The sequence below is a fragment of the Drosophila rhopaloa genome, unplaced genomic scaffold (genome assembly GCF_018152115.1).
Source record: "Drosophila rhopaloa isolate 14029-0021.01 unplaced genomic scaffold, ASM1815211v1 contig_47, whole genome shotgun sequence".
Lineage (NCBI taxonomy): Eukaryota > Metazoa > Arthropoda > Insecta > Diptera > Drosophilidae > Drosophila > Drosophila rhopaloa.
The window spans coordinates 2013150-2029019 of NW_025335142.1; the positions used below are offsets into that span (position 1 = coordinate 2013150).

General features: G+C 37.0%; 1 protein-coding gene across 2 annotated transcripts in view; it reads right to left on the reverse strand.

Moving 5' to 3' along the window:
* Positions 1-14914, reverse strand: part of LOC108053514 (serine/threonine-protein kinase BRSK2) — a 29994-nt gene extending 15080 nt beyond the window's left edge. Inside the window, exon 1 of one of the 2 annotated variants that reach the window (XM_044461572.1) lies at positions 14336-14913. The gene's annotated coding sequence lies outside the window, so the exon portion shown is untranslated. Of the gene's footprint in view, positions 1-14335 lie in introns of both variants that reach the window. The other variant, XM_017136202.2, reaches the window with a different exon arrangement.
* Positions 14915-15870: the final 956 nt, after the last annotated feature.

Consider the following 15870-nt stretch of genomic DNA (forward strand, 5'->3'; position numbering starts at 1 on the left):
TTTCAGGAGTGAATTTATGACCTCGACAGCTTCCTAAGAACCAGAAAGCCATGGCAACACTCACATGGACAGGTGCAAAGCACATATATTTAAGTGGAACTGAACATCTGTGTTAGTTCATTTAAATTTGTAATAATCTTGGCTCCTTGACGTGCTTTAATTTCAATTATTTGGCTATCAAGTTTAATTAAAGGTACATTTTGTTTTTGTGGCTTCCCAAGTAGTAGACCTATTACTAGTTTGGTAGTTATGAATGAAAATAGAATAATAATGATAAATACAAGTATTTTCGATTAAACCGGTTTCCTTGCACTGCATATTTATTAAATCTGTAAGCTGTTTAAAATAAGATAAAGTGGATTTTATATATAAATACAAATACACTTTACACGATACAGATTACGCAATCCTACAACATTTCTTTCTTGTGGCTCTTAATTTGTTTTGATTTACGACCTTCTGTGTGTACTCCACTGTAAAAACCAATTAAAGGCAACCTTGTAACCATTGTTAAGTTCAAGTCCCGCAGACAGAAAAACACATAATTTCAGGGAATTTTTCTCGCAGCTTCATCGCCAATTCTCGCTCTTCAATCTGTTGCTGGCCGTGAAGTAAGTCGAAATCGTTTAAAAATTTCATTAGGAGGGCACTAAAGACACCCATAGCAGCAACAACAATTGCTCAACGGGGCGTGTTGGCATAAAAAGCGAACATAAAACTTGGCCAACTACGAATGGTTAAGTGATGGGCAAGAACAAAGACCAGCCAAGGATAGAAAAGCCAGGGAATCAGGCTAAGCTACTGGACAAGGGGGGCAGGTGAGCATTATATTTAGATGCTGACGCAGTCGCTGATAATTCTCCGAGGTGACGTTGAAGTGCCAAGTGCCTGGGACGGGTTTGAATGAGACACCAAACTGACAGGACGATGGATGCTCACGCGCTCAAATTGAAAAATAAGTGCACATCAAAACGAAACAGGGCGCAAATGTGGGTACACAGAGAAAAATTCATATTTATTAACGGTTATAGTTCAGATGAAAATATCTACTAACTTACTTTCAAAACACGTTTAGTCATATTTTCAAATATTATATTTATTCAATAATCTTGTATTTTCAATGCTCTTATTTACTCTTATTGCTTTTGCAATAAACTATTTAATTTATTTGCATTTTGTAAAGAATTTGTGATGTATTTAATTTTTGAAGGATAGTCTGTAACATACAGAATTTACTTGAAAAACATTTTTTAACACTGTGGGGTTGTGAAGGGGTGTGCTTGGGGGTGAAGGGTGTGGCTCTGGTTTGGCCCAGAACATTAAGGTTAAACGGGCAGCAGATGGTGGATTCACGCAGGAAGCGCAGGAAGGAAGGATGCTAACAAGCCTACCGCCAAGCCCTTTCCCTTCCGCCCAAAACAATAAGAAAACTTTCACTGGGGCCAACACCATCACACCCCTGTACCCTAAAACACGCACACCCCGACATCCTAACATCCTTTCACCCAGCCCCTCCCCCTGTTCTGCTAACCTAATTTGAAAAATGCGCTAAAAGTTGAAAACTGACATTGTTTGGCAAGTGCCAGGAAAAAAAAAGCAGCAAGATAGGGCGAATTTGAAGCCACGAATGGTAGATACTTAGCATAACTTAAAGTTCCCATTTACTTGTATTCTTGCGATCTTATCTTTTTTAAAGACATTCCATTATAGGTGACAACGGTAACTTCCACCAAAACTTTCTTTGGTAAAATAACACTTTTGTTCACCATAAATATGAAAAGCTATTACCCTACGCAATTTTATGTTTTAACAGTTTTAGGTTTAAAATTATTTCCCCTATGTAAATTGTTTATTTTATTAATAGGATTAAAGATGAAAAAAATTAAATAACTGAGAATATATATATATATATATTTTTAAAGCTTACTGTTAATATAAATAGTAATTTACACTATAAAGCTATCTAAAGTCCTTTTGCTGAAGGCATGAGGTTTGGTTCAAATTCATATATAAAACTACATTGTCAAGGTACTTAAAAATTGTACGGGTTCTATGTTTACAAATAAATAATATTAAAAAAAAAAACTATAAAGCTATCAAAAATTCAACAAAATATAAGATAATAAGATGAATGGGAAGGATTATGTTATCCTGCTTGGTTGGATGAACTCTGTCTTATTGCCTTCTCCTTGAGTAGCAGATATTTGATGAAGAATTTTTTTACAATTTTCTAAGATCCCCAAAAAGTATACTATGATTTTCGTATAAAACAGCTTTCTTCAAACATTTCCCGTGTAAATAATGCTAAAATATGTAGACCGTCTCATCAAAGGAAACTTAATGAAATAAACCAAGTGCTCGCCCATATAGGCACACCAAGAATAAAAGAGGCGTGGCCGCCGCCTGCCATAAACAAGTCATCGTCATGGGTCGCCATTTTCAGTTTTTTTTGTAGCTTTCCCACTTAAGGCTGCGGCAAAATGTCTACACAGAGTTTATACATAAACATACAAATTTATTTATATATATATATCTGAATAAGTTTGCGTTTGTGTGCGTGCAATAAAAATCATAAGCAAAACGTTTAGAGCATTTGGCGTTGATTTTGGCCTAGCCACGGGAAATTTATGCTTTTAGGTCGTGGCAACTAGAGAAATGTCACCAGGCGAAAGGAGAGCGGAACGGGAAGAGGAAGGAGCCGGCGATTGGGGCAGGAAGACGGAAATGGAAACGACCGTTATTGATGTAGGCCCAAAGGACCTGGGGATGTGACCGCCTTTTATGGATCCATGCCCCAATAAAATACCATCAACCATAATTAAGCGATTTGCAAACAATGCTCAGCCATATAAAGGCAATGAATAGTGCTGAGATAGATCGAAGCTGGAGATGGCTTGATTTCGCATAAATTACTTTATGGGGAGCATAAAGAAAATAGTCCAAGGCATGTGACAATCTTTAGAAGTTCGATTAATTAACCAGATGTTTGCAGAACAAGTTGTATCAGTCCCATTAAGAAATATTGCTATATTGTTTTGTTGGATTTAAGGTCATTTTTGGGCTCTTTGTTCGTATTCCAAATTTAAAGCTTCGTTTATTCAGCTTTAATTGTTCAAAGGATATGAAGTATTTTGTCAAGTGACTTAAACATTTACATTAAATAATCAGATTCCAGTTTTTTAATAAATTACAATTAAGGTTAAGTTTTTAAAATATTTAATGTATAAACAATTTCTTTTTATGAAAAGACTCCAAAAGTTTTCCAATTAAAAATCTATCAAAATCTGAGCCAACCATTAACATATGAATTAACAATCAAAGTTATTCCTACAACCAATTAAACATAGCCACTCATTATTCATAGGACCGAAATCCAACCCCCAATTATCAATTAAAAGTCCCCCAGCCTAAGACTTTTCTAGTTTTCCTCAAATTTACATCTTATTAATGTTCACTCAACGATTTCAAAAACAATTAACAAGCCGAATTTCAAACGCAGCTGTCAGATGCTGCCCAAGCTCCATGTTCATTAGCCTTCTTGCACAATTAACCCTGAGGGGCCAGGAACCCCGGAAAATAAGGAATTTTCCGTAGGCAAAATTGTTATCTAACCAGCAGTAAGCAAGAAAAAAAATGAGCAGAAATGACTTTGATTTCTCGGGCGAGCCCCATCCACATTTACATACATCTTGCTGAGACCTCGAGGGCTAAATTGCCTTTGCAGCAGCGTCAGGAAAGGACCCCAAAGTTTAACCAACTTTTTTGAGGGGCCAAAGGGGAGGTGGGGCCATCTAAAAGGCAGAAAAACTCAATTTCAAAAACGACAGTCAATAAACGCACCCAGCTCACACGCACATTCAAAAGGGGGCTAAAAATTCTCTAGAGCAGTATGCCAGCCAACGTGGCGTATGAGTGTTTTGGTTTGCCCTCAACCCGGCGTTTTTAAAGTGCAATCAATAAAATGCTTTTGAGTTGTGAAAATTGTGCGTAAGTGGCTTTTCATCAGGCCCCCGACAAGAGTTTTCGAGGGAGCGAGTTGAGGAAATTCAGAAACAGCAACAGAAACCAAAAGGGGAACAGCAAAAGGGCGTTGCTGCCAAGAGGACTTGGGCACAGTGGGAAAGGGGGACGAACGGGAAAAGTCCTTTCAACATTTCAAATAATCTCATCAAATATTTGCAAAGTTTTATGAACTTTGTTCTTTTATATTTTTATGGTGATTTGTATACATACGTTCCCTAACCAAAGTAGCCAGGTCACGTACTAGCACTCATTTATTCTTAAACACTCTTTTAAAATGTATTATTTAACTGTAGTTAGAGTATTAAATGTTTTATTTTTTATAGATTTCCGTAGCCCGTTTAGTTACTGCGTCAGCTTGAATAATTTTAATAATTTTTTTGCCAGGCTTAAAGTAAGAATGTAAAATATCATGGCTTAAATCTACAATTCAATAGAACTAAAAACTTGAACTAAAAACTTTTTTAGAATTTAAACTTTGTAATAACTACATAAGTGCTATATCTAGGCTTAACCACTGTGCCACTTCCAGCCATCGTAGTGATGGCTGCTCAACTCGGTTGAGTGTCTGTTATTGCCTCCGTTCCTGTTTTCGATGTTGCCCCGACACCATGTTTAATCAGAATCAGACACCGTCGCTCCCAGAGGCGCTGGCAGCAGCAGGAAATGGGGAAACAGGATTGCAACAGCTGGCTCCACATTCATCAACTAATTGCAATTATGTGGAAAATTAAAATCAATATTTAACTAACTTCCGCGCCTCGGATGCTCCCCTCGACTGCTGTTGTCACTCGCCATTTAACATTGATTTCAATTTGATGTCAACTCGCTTCGGCTGTGTCAGCAGCAGCAATAGATTATTTGTTCACTGAGTGCTTCTGGGATGAATTCTTTAAATATTTGAAACTGTAGTAGCATTGGTTTATTGAATAATTTATAATGAAAAGCAAAAACAAATAAACGTTTTAAACTGAATAATGTGTGAACCTGAGAGAAATTTTTAACTTGAACTATTTTGTTTAAAACCAAAAAGGAAAATATTTTCTGAGTTAAAATTTTACCATATTAAAAATATTAACTGTTTATTTATTTTTAAAACCCATTATCAACTATTTGAAGAAATCTAGTTTCATATAAATCTGAAAAGGTCACACTAACTTAGTGGTCCAAAAAAATGCACAGAAGAACAAAGTCAATATACATTAACAATGAAAAAGTCTTCTGTTCCATTAAATGGCTTTGAAGACCTAAACAAACTATCAAACAAGCCTAAGTTTGTCAATTAATCATTTATAGTGAATATGCATCAGAATATTAAATGAATTTGTCAATTTGTCACAAATGCCCCCACAAGTTGATAAATACTTTTTCCCAAAAAAAAAACGGTAAACAAACAAGTTGTCAACAAAATCAACTGCTTGGACAAAGCAAGCAAAAACAGAGCTAATAAACAGACAGACAAAATCCTGAACCAGCAGGATATGCCAACTTTGAGCTGCCAGCTTTTTAGTGGGATGAATTTGCGGAATAAATCCGCCTCTCTTTTCATTATTAAATAATGGCCAGCATGATGCGGGAAATGTTAAGCAGCTTACTTGCAAACCGGGGCCAATAAACCGCTTAGATCAACACGCAAAATACCAAAGCTGCAAACCAGAAAAAACCTTTAACCTGGCCCCAGTCAACTTTTGAAAAAACCCGCAGCTGGCTCGACAACAAAAATTCGATTAAAAGCACCCAAAAACTAACACAGATACCGGAGGAGGAGGCTTCTATTCGAGGCTCCAGGACCTGGCCCGGCACAAATTAACTCGATTCGATAGGGCCAAAAAGCCAGAAGCATCCACAGCAGCTGCTCCTGTTCACAGCAACAGGAACAAACGGCAACAAGACACATAAAAAAATAAAATGCTTACAAAAATAAGATATTAATTTATATTTCGAAAAACTTCAACTAATCATTAAATTCAAAAACTAATGTTAAGAAACCTTGGTTTTTTGATTTTAGAACGAATGGGAAATTAACATATTTTAAGGACTAACCCATATAAACATCAATCCTTAAATATTAATAAACATATAAAATATTAATAAGACAAATAAATTAAAAGAAAATTTAAAGAAAATGCTTTAGGTTTTCAGATCATAAAGCAATTAGGACTTTTTTTTCATTAGCAACTTTTTCTCTGAGTGAACTATGAACCTTGTTGGATGCCAGCCCAGCTCATCTTTTTGCGAAACCACCATCAAATCAAGTTTGTGTTTGCCTACGGAGTGTCCACCTCTCGTCCTCGAAATTTGCAAGCGGAAAACATTTGCCAGTTTATTTGCCCTGCCTTTTGGCAGGACGATTTCGATTACCAAACACACAGAACTGACTAACCTGGCCGGAAGCTAAAAAGATGAAATGATTAAAGTCGCAATTAGATGGCTAACATCCGCACCGAACTCTAACCTGGCCGTTTTTGGTTCCCTGGCGGCAAAAAAAATTCAATTATTTCTCGCAAAAAAAAAAATGCAAAATAAGAGCCAAATAAAGTAGAAACGCAAAAAATAAGAAAAAGCTGAAAATTGGCATCGGGATAAAAGAGAATGGCGAATGGGATAGCTGGAAATGGCAGGAACTATGAAAAAACTCAATTAAAAACGAAGGCTGAAAAGGCTGCATACTAGATTGTTCAATTCAATCGGACAAGAAAGCTGTGAGGAAAGAAAAGATTGATTAAACACAGTTGAAATTCGAGGATAACCATATTTATACCCGTTACTCGTAGAGTAAAAGGGTATATTGTATTCGTGCAAAAGTATGTAATAGGTAGAAGGAAGCGTTTCCGACCCTATAAAGTATATATATTCTTGTTCAGGATCACTAGCCGAGTCGATCTAGCCATGTCCGTCTGTCCGTCTGTCTGTCTGTCCGTCTGTCCGTATGAACGCTGAGATCTCGGAAACTATAAAAGCTAGAAGATTGGCATTTTGCATGTAGATTTTAGGAGTTCCTACGCAGCGCAAGTTTATTTCAAAATGGTGCCACGCCCCCTCTGACGCCCACAAGCCACAAGCTGTGGCCACAGTTTTGATGCTATTATGAAAATTTTAATTGATATGTATTTGTTTCGTCAATACCTATCGATTGGCCTAATAAAAGTTTGCCAAAACCCATTAAACGCTTAAGCCTGGCTGGCGCCTACATTTCCGCCTTTCAATAGCGCCATCTAACGGATGACTTTGGAACAGCTGGCCAAGGTGCTAATTCGAGCGGCGAAAAACATACAAGAAGGCATATTTATATTAAGTTGTTTAGCTGAGTAACGGGTATCTAATAGTCGAGGCACTCGACTATAGCGTTCTCTCTTGTTTTTTCTCAAATTCTGCGGAAATTGCCCTTCAGATTCTTTACATTCTTATACTGCGTTTTTAAAGAAATTTTGTACACAGAATTTAGACTTATAGTATTATTTGTTTTTATTGTTTTAAAATATTTTAGTAAATATTGAAGACAATTTATTTTCAAAAAGAAAAACTTGAATAAAAATAGATTTTTTTTACTGGAAATTTATAATCACCCAACAAAATCGATGTTTATTCTCTTATTATCAAATAAATCATAACAAATAAGTAGGACTTCACTTAAAACATTTCATTTTATATTGATCAAAGACCCACCCACAAATGGAGTTAGGGAAACGCTTCTTAAAGTTCCTCCCTTATTCCAGTCACATTTAAAGGAGACTCCCCCGCAAAGTGTTTTTCTAACAAAATATGGAAATCAAGTTTAGTTGTACAAATAATCCTCAACACGAGAAAAGAACAGCGAAACGAAATCCAAACAACATCCGAGAAAAACAAGGCAAAAACAAGCAGGGCATTTTTCAATTTGTATCGCCGCGTATCGCCCTCCCTTCCAACCACGTATATTCCCTCACCTTGCCCGAGGGGCAAACAATCCGGACTCCAGAATCCACAATCCGGGGAACAAGATCTCAGAACATGAGCACGGACTTGGCAAAGCCTGCATTTGTTTGCCAAAGCCATGGGCTCTCGCCAGCCATCACCTCCAGCTGCTATCCACTGCTCCGCTCCAGCCCGCTTAGAATTCAATTAGGGAGTGGGGCACCCAGAAGAGAGGGAGGGGTAAGGTCACTCAAAAAAAAAAGTGCAGACTTTCCTTAATAGTTTGCAAATTTGTACCACCCATAACTAGAGAGACTAGTAGAAACTAAGAATTTGGTTGCCTGCAACACAAATGGAAAATTTTAAATAATATTTTACAAATTTGTCTTTCATATCAACAAATTTATATTATTTAAACTATTCTTATTATAAGTCATAACGAATCAATTTCAATTTATAATATAAATATGCAATGTGGTAAAACCTTCTTATTACTTTTATTGAATAAAATTCAGAAGAAAACAATGGCTTGAAAAATGTCAAACGATTATCCCCTTTGCTTTCAACCCGTTTAATTATATGCCATTTAACAGTCATTGGATTTAAAAATATAAATATAAACTGATATAAATATTTTTTCGAGTGGCGGGGTCTCACCTTCTCAAAGGACGCGAATGATTATTCGCAACGCGCATATTTTGTGGTTTTTCAACCGCACTTAATTCAATTTTCATTTACTCTGTTATGCATGCGTGTTGGCGGCGTCACGCCCCGGCCTCCCCATTTGGCCAAGGATGCTGGCCTGGCCAATTTGCGATTGCCAGCCTCTTATTATTTTGTTGCCTTGGCATCATTTTTTCACCGGGCCAGGACAAAAGTGTTTACGCCTTTCGCGCAACCACTTTGACGTTTTAATTCACCGTCACTTTGTGTGTGCTTTAATGCAATTTCTTGCCGGGATTGACAGGCTCTAGCTGACCCAGCTGGTGGCTGGAATTGCACTTCAGATACGGCTTAATTGGCAACCGACAGTCGACAAAACTTTTCAATTAGAATTAATGATGTTAGGGCCAGTGGCCGAGGGCAGAAATAAATTCACCAGGAGCTCTGGGAAACTTGCACTTGCCGTTGCGGTGGGCGAAATAATTCTGCCAATTACAACTGCAATTTTTGCTCAAATGAAAAACTGTCTGACAGACAACTGAAATATGCAAATTAAATTTATGACTCGACATTCCTCGGGCCACAAACTGCAAACTGTGAAATACACTTTTCGTGTTGCATACTTTTGGTCGCAACAAAAAATACGAACACCAAAACTACAATGAAAAGAGGAAACCTGAACTGGCCTTTAATGGCGGGCTTAAGCCTTAAAGTACAAATAAACGAATATTCGGCCCCTTTTGCTGTCAAGGACTTTGCATTTTGATGTTGGATTTTGTGTCACTTTTGTGTTACGTGTGTTTCTTTTTTTGGCAGCCTGATCCATCGCATTACGGCTAAGCAGGTGGCTCGAACCCGAGCCTGATGGAGTCTCTGATGTAAGCCGAGTTCTGTATAATTGATGACATCGGAGTGAGACCGCAGAAGCAGGTCAAGGCAGGTGCCTGGGGGCACATCCAAGGGCAGATGGGCACGTCTTGCAGGTAAATGTGCATTTAAAAGGCTTACTACTCGTTTTTGGCAGATATCCTTTCAAGTTTTACATTTAAAAAACGTTCAATTGTATCTAGTTTTACTTGATTTAAACACGAAAAGTTAACGAGGACCAAAAATATAAATTTTGTAATATATCGAAATAACCTATACCAGTAAAATAGCAATCAAAATGATTTAGTTAGTATAAAACAGGTTAATATTAATTAATTCGTTTTCTTTATTTTAGTTGACGGGGAAAAAAGACGATTTTATTTGCCACGGGTTAGACATTATATTTATTTTTCGACATAATAAAAACATAAAAATTGTATTTGTCTTAACAAGTATTTATAATAATATTAGAAATATTTGATCTTAAATTCTATTAAACAAAATACAAATTCGAAATGGGTCAGAGAACGACGCCAGCTGAAAATTTGTGGTTTGGTGCATTCCATTAAAATTGTATTTAAATTGTATTAGCTTTGAATGCAAGAGAAATTATTATAAATATCTAAGGCTAAGGCCCATGAACCAGGCTTGTTGTTAAAACAGAAAGATATATCCCAAATGTAGATAACCATTTTCAATATGCTAGAAAAAAATTGCCTTCGGTCAGCTCCGAATGTAGCAAAAATCGATTTCGATGTCACTGAATGGGGATAGCTCGACCGCTCTTTTTGGCTCCACTCGTGCAGGCAATAAAGCATTCCCAGGACCCATAATATTTGCCTAAACAAATGCCTCAGTCCCTGCATCGACAAACCCCTCCGGCGGATACTGGCTTAACCTATGACAACAACAACCGGACAAACATTGCCAAGCGCAAGGACGATGGCAAAGGCATTCCCTATGCAAAAATTTATGCGGTCGGTCGCAAACAAATTTTAACTTTAAAACAAGCCAAACAAAAATTGCAAGCTGGCGCAAGCTGAAAAACCAATTCGATTTTGCCATATGCAATGTAAATCCTCCAAGGATTTCAGGGAAGGAGCTCGCAGGGATATGCCGCACATGTTCCAAGCCCAGAAGTTGAAAGAAAAAATGTGGAAGAAACGGAAAAAAACGTTTGCATATGCTTTAATCAAAGGCAATGACGTACGGGAATGTGGTTCATTCTTAAAAACGTAGCCAGGATTCCGGAGAGGACTGTAAGTGGTGGGGGTTTTCAAGAGAAGGTTTCCTCCAGAAACGGAACTGTTGACAAAGCCATGCGGGTAGCTGCTCAGCCTGGATTGCCAATGGACATTTGTGATTGTCCGCTGGGGAGCCCAGCGCAGGCGCAAGGGTTAAACGGGAGAGCGGAGAGTGGAGAGTGGAGAACAGAGAAAGGAAAGCGGAGAGAACTTTGCGACTCTCTTTCTCTGCCGCCCTTTCTGCGGCTTACACGCCCCACTGGGTGGTTGTTGTTCTCTCAACAGGGTTGCTTTTTACATTCTGTTTGCCATGTGCCCCACTGTAAGTCAGAAATACACTGGAAAAACGATTCCACTGGAATACTAAAATACATTTATTTAACTACTATGTGCATCAACTAATAATGAAGAGTTTAAAGTACATATAACATTTTTTATTCTAATTGTCGATGTTGGAATAAAATCATACTATTACATATATTCATAATATTGTTGGAATCACAATTCTATAAATAATTTCAACTACTGCCAAGTTAAAAACTAAATTTGTCTTACAGTGACTTTACTTTTTAAAGCAATAATTTGATTCTACTATTCTTGCAGTGTACCCTGCCCTCAACCCCCTTTTCGCCTACCAACCCCCTCTTTTCTTGGTTGCCGCTTATAGCTTTTTAATTACAAATAGAAATGGTTAACATTTTTGTTTACGTTTATTAAACTAATTGGATGAGGCAATGTCGCTGCATAGTTTACATCCTGGTCACCTGGCCTTTGTTGGGGATTTTCGGGCTTCAGGAACACCCACGGCTAGGGGACTCTCGACATTGTCTACAGCGGTAATCCCCCAGGTCATTAAGGCGTCTACGTGTCTGCAACAGCAAGAGCAGCAGCAGCAGCGCAGGATGCTTCTAGCCAGGACATTGTCGCCTGCCGATTGCTGCATGTTTTATTCAGTTCGGCGACGTTCTCCTCATCGCTGCCATCAGGTTGTAAATATTGAACAACACCAACAACAGCGAAGAAACCGAGGACAGAAATCCACCGGAAGCTAAAATGGTGCTCATATTTTAGGATGTTGCATTTTTGATCTGACGCGACAGTTTTTTTTATTACCCAAGACGAAGGACACCTTAATTGTTTGTTGGAAAAAGGATGAACGCCAAAAGATAGGGGAGTTAAAATTGCAAGAATCGCTGGGACATGTCATTGGATATGAAATAGAAATGGAAAAAGAAAAATAAAAAGAAAACGAAAAAATAAAGAAGGGGACAGAAATTGAGTTACAGATGAAGATGGAAACGGAGATAGAAGAACAAAATATATAAAAGCCACTAGAGCTTTACTGAGCAACACATTTTGGCTATATTATCGATAAGCCAAATTGTCTATCTGGTTTCTGTGCGATATAAAAAACTTCGGTGGTCCTGCGTTTGATTGATAAAAAGTTTGACGTTGCAAATGCCTGATGAAAACTTTGCAAGTTGTAAACGCAAAGTTCGAAAAGAAAATGTCATAAGCAAGTTACATCAAATTTTGCTCAAATCTTGCACTACAGAATACTTTTGTCTGACAGTTACTAGATTACCAATTATAATTCATAAATAACCAATTATTTCCATAGAGTACTTGAACCTACTAAATTTCCAATCACAATCATTTATAGTTTATATAATAAATATAATAAGTTGTTTATTTTGTTGTATCATCTGCAATTTTTAATAATAGTTTAGGTTTTAGTAATACAAAAACGACAACTTGTTTTGATTGGTAAAAAATGATTTAGAAATATTGAATATCTGCGTTCAATAAACGAATTAGAAAGTATATGTAAATTATTTATACAATTCTTACAATGGCTTCAATATTTTTAAATGCTTTTCTTGAAGCCATGAGTTAGGAAAAAAAACCATTCAATTTTCCCTTGATCCCTGAAAACAATGTCCTGTCATTTATCGACTTTTTCATTGTTGCATGAATATATTTTTCGGTACGCCTGAGAGTAAAGTAGTTCATTAGGACAGTGCAATGTTGACAACAACATTTTGAGGGTTGAACTTGGCTATAAATACGAAACTATAATGCTCCCATAAGAAACTAAGCTGACAAAAACAGACAACAAGACAGGGGATCACCGCTTGGGGTTGAAAATGGACGGGAAATATTCATGAACTCATAAGTATTTCTGGATAGGTTTGCGGTGACGTCATTGCCACAGAAATATCATTGCAATTTATTGGGGATACATTTACACACAAAAAAAGACATCAATCAATTTCAAATATTTTTCATCTTAGCTCCGCAATCCGCTGCCCCGTTTGTATATCAATATTTTGTGCGAAGACAATTTGATAACGAAGACGTTTAGCCATTTGCAGGGCCAACTTCAGTCGCACAAGTGTCTCCTTCATTTCCCCGGCCGCCACGCCTTGCGCCCGCTTTGCCCCTTGATTAATGCCCTTACTGTCAGGCCAAACACCTCAAGTGCCCATTGAGGCCTCGTCTCTTTTTCCACCTTTTCTCGAAGCTCGCAGGTGAGCACTCGTAAAACTCAAAAGCCACATCCGCCCGCCATATTAAATTCTGCAATTCAACTTCGTTTTCGAGCAAAAACAAAAAACTTTCTATAAATACTGTTAAATGAGTGAGGTGAAGACTCCTGCGTACAAGGACACTGAGGGAAAGATATCACTCGAAGTATAACACGCCTTAAAATTCGGTTCTTGAATTACGACAGGAAACTAGCGATTTGATTTTAATCAAGTTAAGATACAAAGACAGCCTTTTGACAGTATTTTGTATTTCCTATTCAATGAAATGATTGGCAATTCAAAATTACATTAAGTTGCTAGATATAAAAAAAACTTTTTTTCTGAAAAACGTGAGATCTAAATACATACATTAAAAACCTGGATTAAGAGCACCTTATAAATTGTATGGGTTTTGAAACTATAATTTTTGAACCCCTTTTTTCTCTGTGTCTTTGTTTGTGTGCGGCCATTCATACGTAGTTGCGGTTGCTTGTGGTTTCCCCAGCAATAATTGTGGGTGTATGGGTGTTTGTGTGTGGGGACGCACGGATGGATGGTTCGATGTTGTTTCCCAGTTGTTTTTGGTTGAAAATCGATAGGAACAAAAAATCCATAAAAACAAAACTGTAAAACACCGCGAAAAATGTTGAATACAAAAGGATTACGAGATATATATGGCGGTCTAAAAGCTTTTTTTCAGTTTGTTACGAAAAAATCAAAAAATAGCTCCTTTAAAATTAAAATAACGATTCTTAGACTATTTTAGTTTTATAACCAAGTAAACAATTTATACCGATATTTCTAATGCCCAAATATAAAAACTAACTATTATAGATTGTTTGGGGGTAACACTTTGTATGTTTGATTAGTGCAATATAGTCATATAAGGATGTTTAGAGGAAATTTATCAAGCAAATAAACTATAAATAACATATATTTTATAAATTAGCTCTTTAAAAGCTATGAAAAAGTCATAGAAATTATATTACATTATGTTGTGCATTAAAGGAAACAAAAAAAAACTATTTTTTGTAGACCGCAAAAACCCCAAAAAAACGAAACAAGAACAATTTAGAAAAAATGCAAACCTTTGATGGATAATGTATGGGCTCTACGTACCAACTATTTCCGTTTGGGTGTAAAATTTCAGAGGCTTTCGGCCTTATACAAATCACTTCCGGGATGAACTGTTCACGTTGTTGCACCCACAGTGCACACATACAGACACCCGTTCCTGCACATACACACAAACATCTGGCCACGAGACACCAACTACGGCCACTCTCGCCTACACCTACACACACACACACACGCGAAGAAAAGGAAGAGGAGCTGCAACCTTTTTATTTTCTTTGTATTTGCCAAAACAATACTTTTCGCTTATTTTCTTATGGCGTTCCTTAATTATATAATTTCGTTTCACTTAATGCACTTTACGATTTTACGCAATTGGCGCACATTCGTCGCATGATTTGCATAAACATTTTACTGATTTTTCCCATCGCACATACACACACTCACACTCGCACGCGGTCTGTGACGTACGCACACACACACAGGCGTACTTATTTTCTCCTTATTTTTTCGTTGCCTATAATCGCGCTGCCGTTTACAGTTGGAAATACTGTTTCAACTAAAATATTGTTTGTCCGTTCTTTTTGGCCACGGCAAACGTTGTCTACAAACTGAGCGATGAAGCTCGTGAAAAGCCGCGCTCTGTATAACTGTAAAAGCGTGCCAAAAGGAAGAGAGTGCCGTTAGGCAAGAGAGACTGGTTGAGAGAGAAAGCCTGCAAGAGCGGAAGCACTTGTTTATTGTTGTTGTTGTTGTTGATGCTATGGTGGTAGTTTGGCGAACACAGGGTGCCACACTTTTAGGAGTCACCCTGTGGAAGAGACGGCATGCGCGGCGCACAGTGGGTCATTTAAAATAAGACAAAATTTGAATTTCAAAACATGCTGTCAATTCCATAAATATACAATGTCTGATCTGCAGGGTGTTTTTGCGTTCAGGTCGTGAAAAGAATTAAAGAAAATGTCGTAAAAAAAGATTATCTAATTTAAAATAAATCTAGTATTCGCACCTAAAAAATAAGTGGACTAATTCTTTTAATTGTAAGTTATGCATTTAAAACAAAATTTATTCCAGTAGATGTGTAATTTTTGTTGATTTAATTAAGTTTTTTATCCGTTCTGAATAATCTATATGGTTTTTCATCATAAACTAAATTAATAAAGTTGTTTCTGCAAAAATTCAAAAATTCCCTCGTATTCTTATCGGTAGCTATCGGTTTCTCAGTTTTGCGCTACCTGGGACACGAACCGTACAACGGCGAAGTGTTCGTGTCCGGATAGAAAGAACGACAGAAGAAGAAATAAAAAAAATTCAATATGGTAAAAATTTGAGTACTTTTAAATTTAAGTCCCTTCGATTTATGAATTAGAATTTTAAGTATACAAAAATTATGTTAATTTTTTAAGTGAATGGGGTGGAAAATAATATCTAAAAGTTTGATGATTAATATTAACACAACAAATAAAAATAAAATACAAAATGGCACAAAATGATTCCACACATATAAACGAAAACGTCAAACAAAAATCACGCTCGTCACCGCCTTCAGCAGAGTGACTCGTGTTCCTGATGTGACAGAT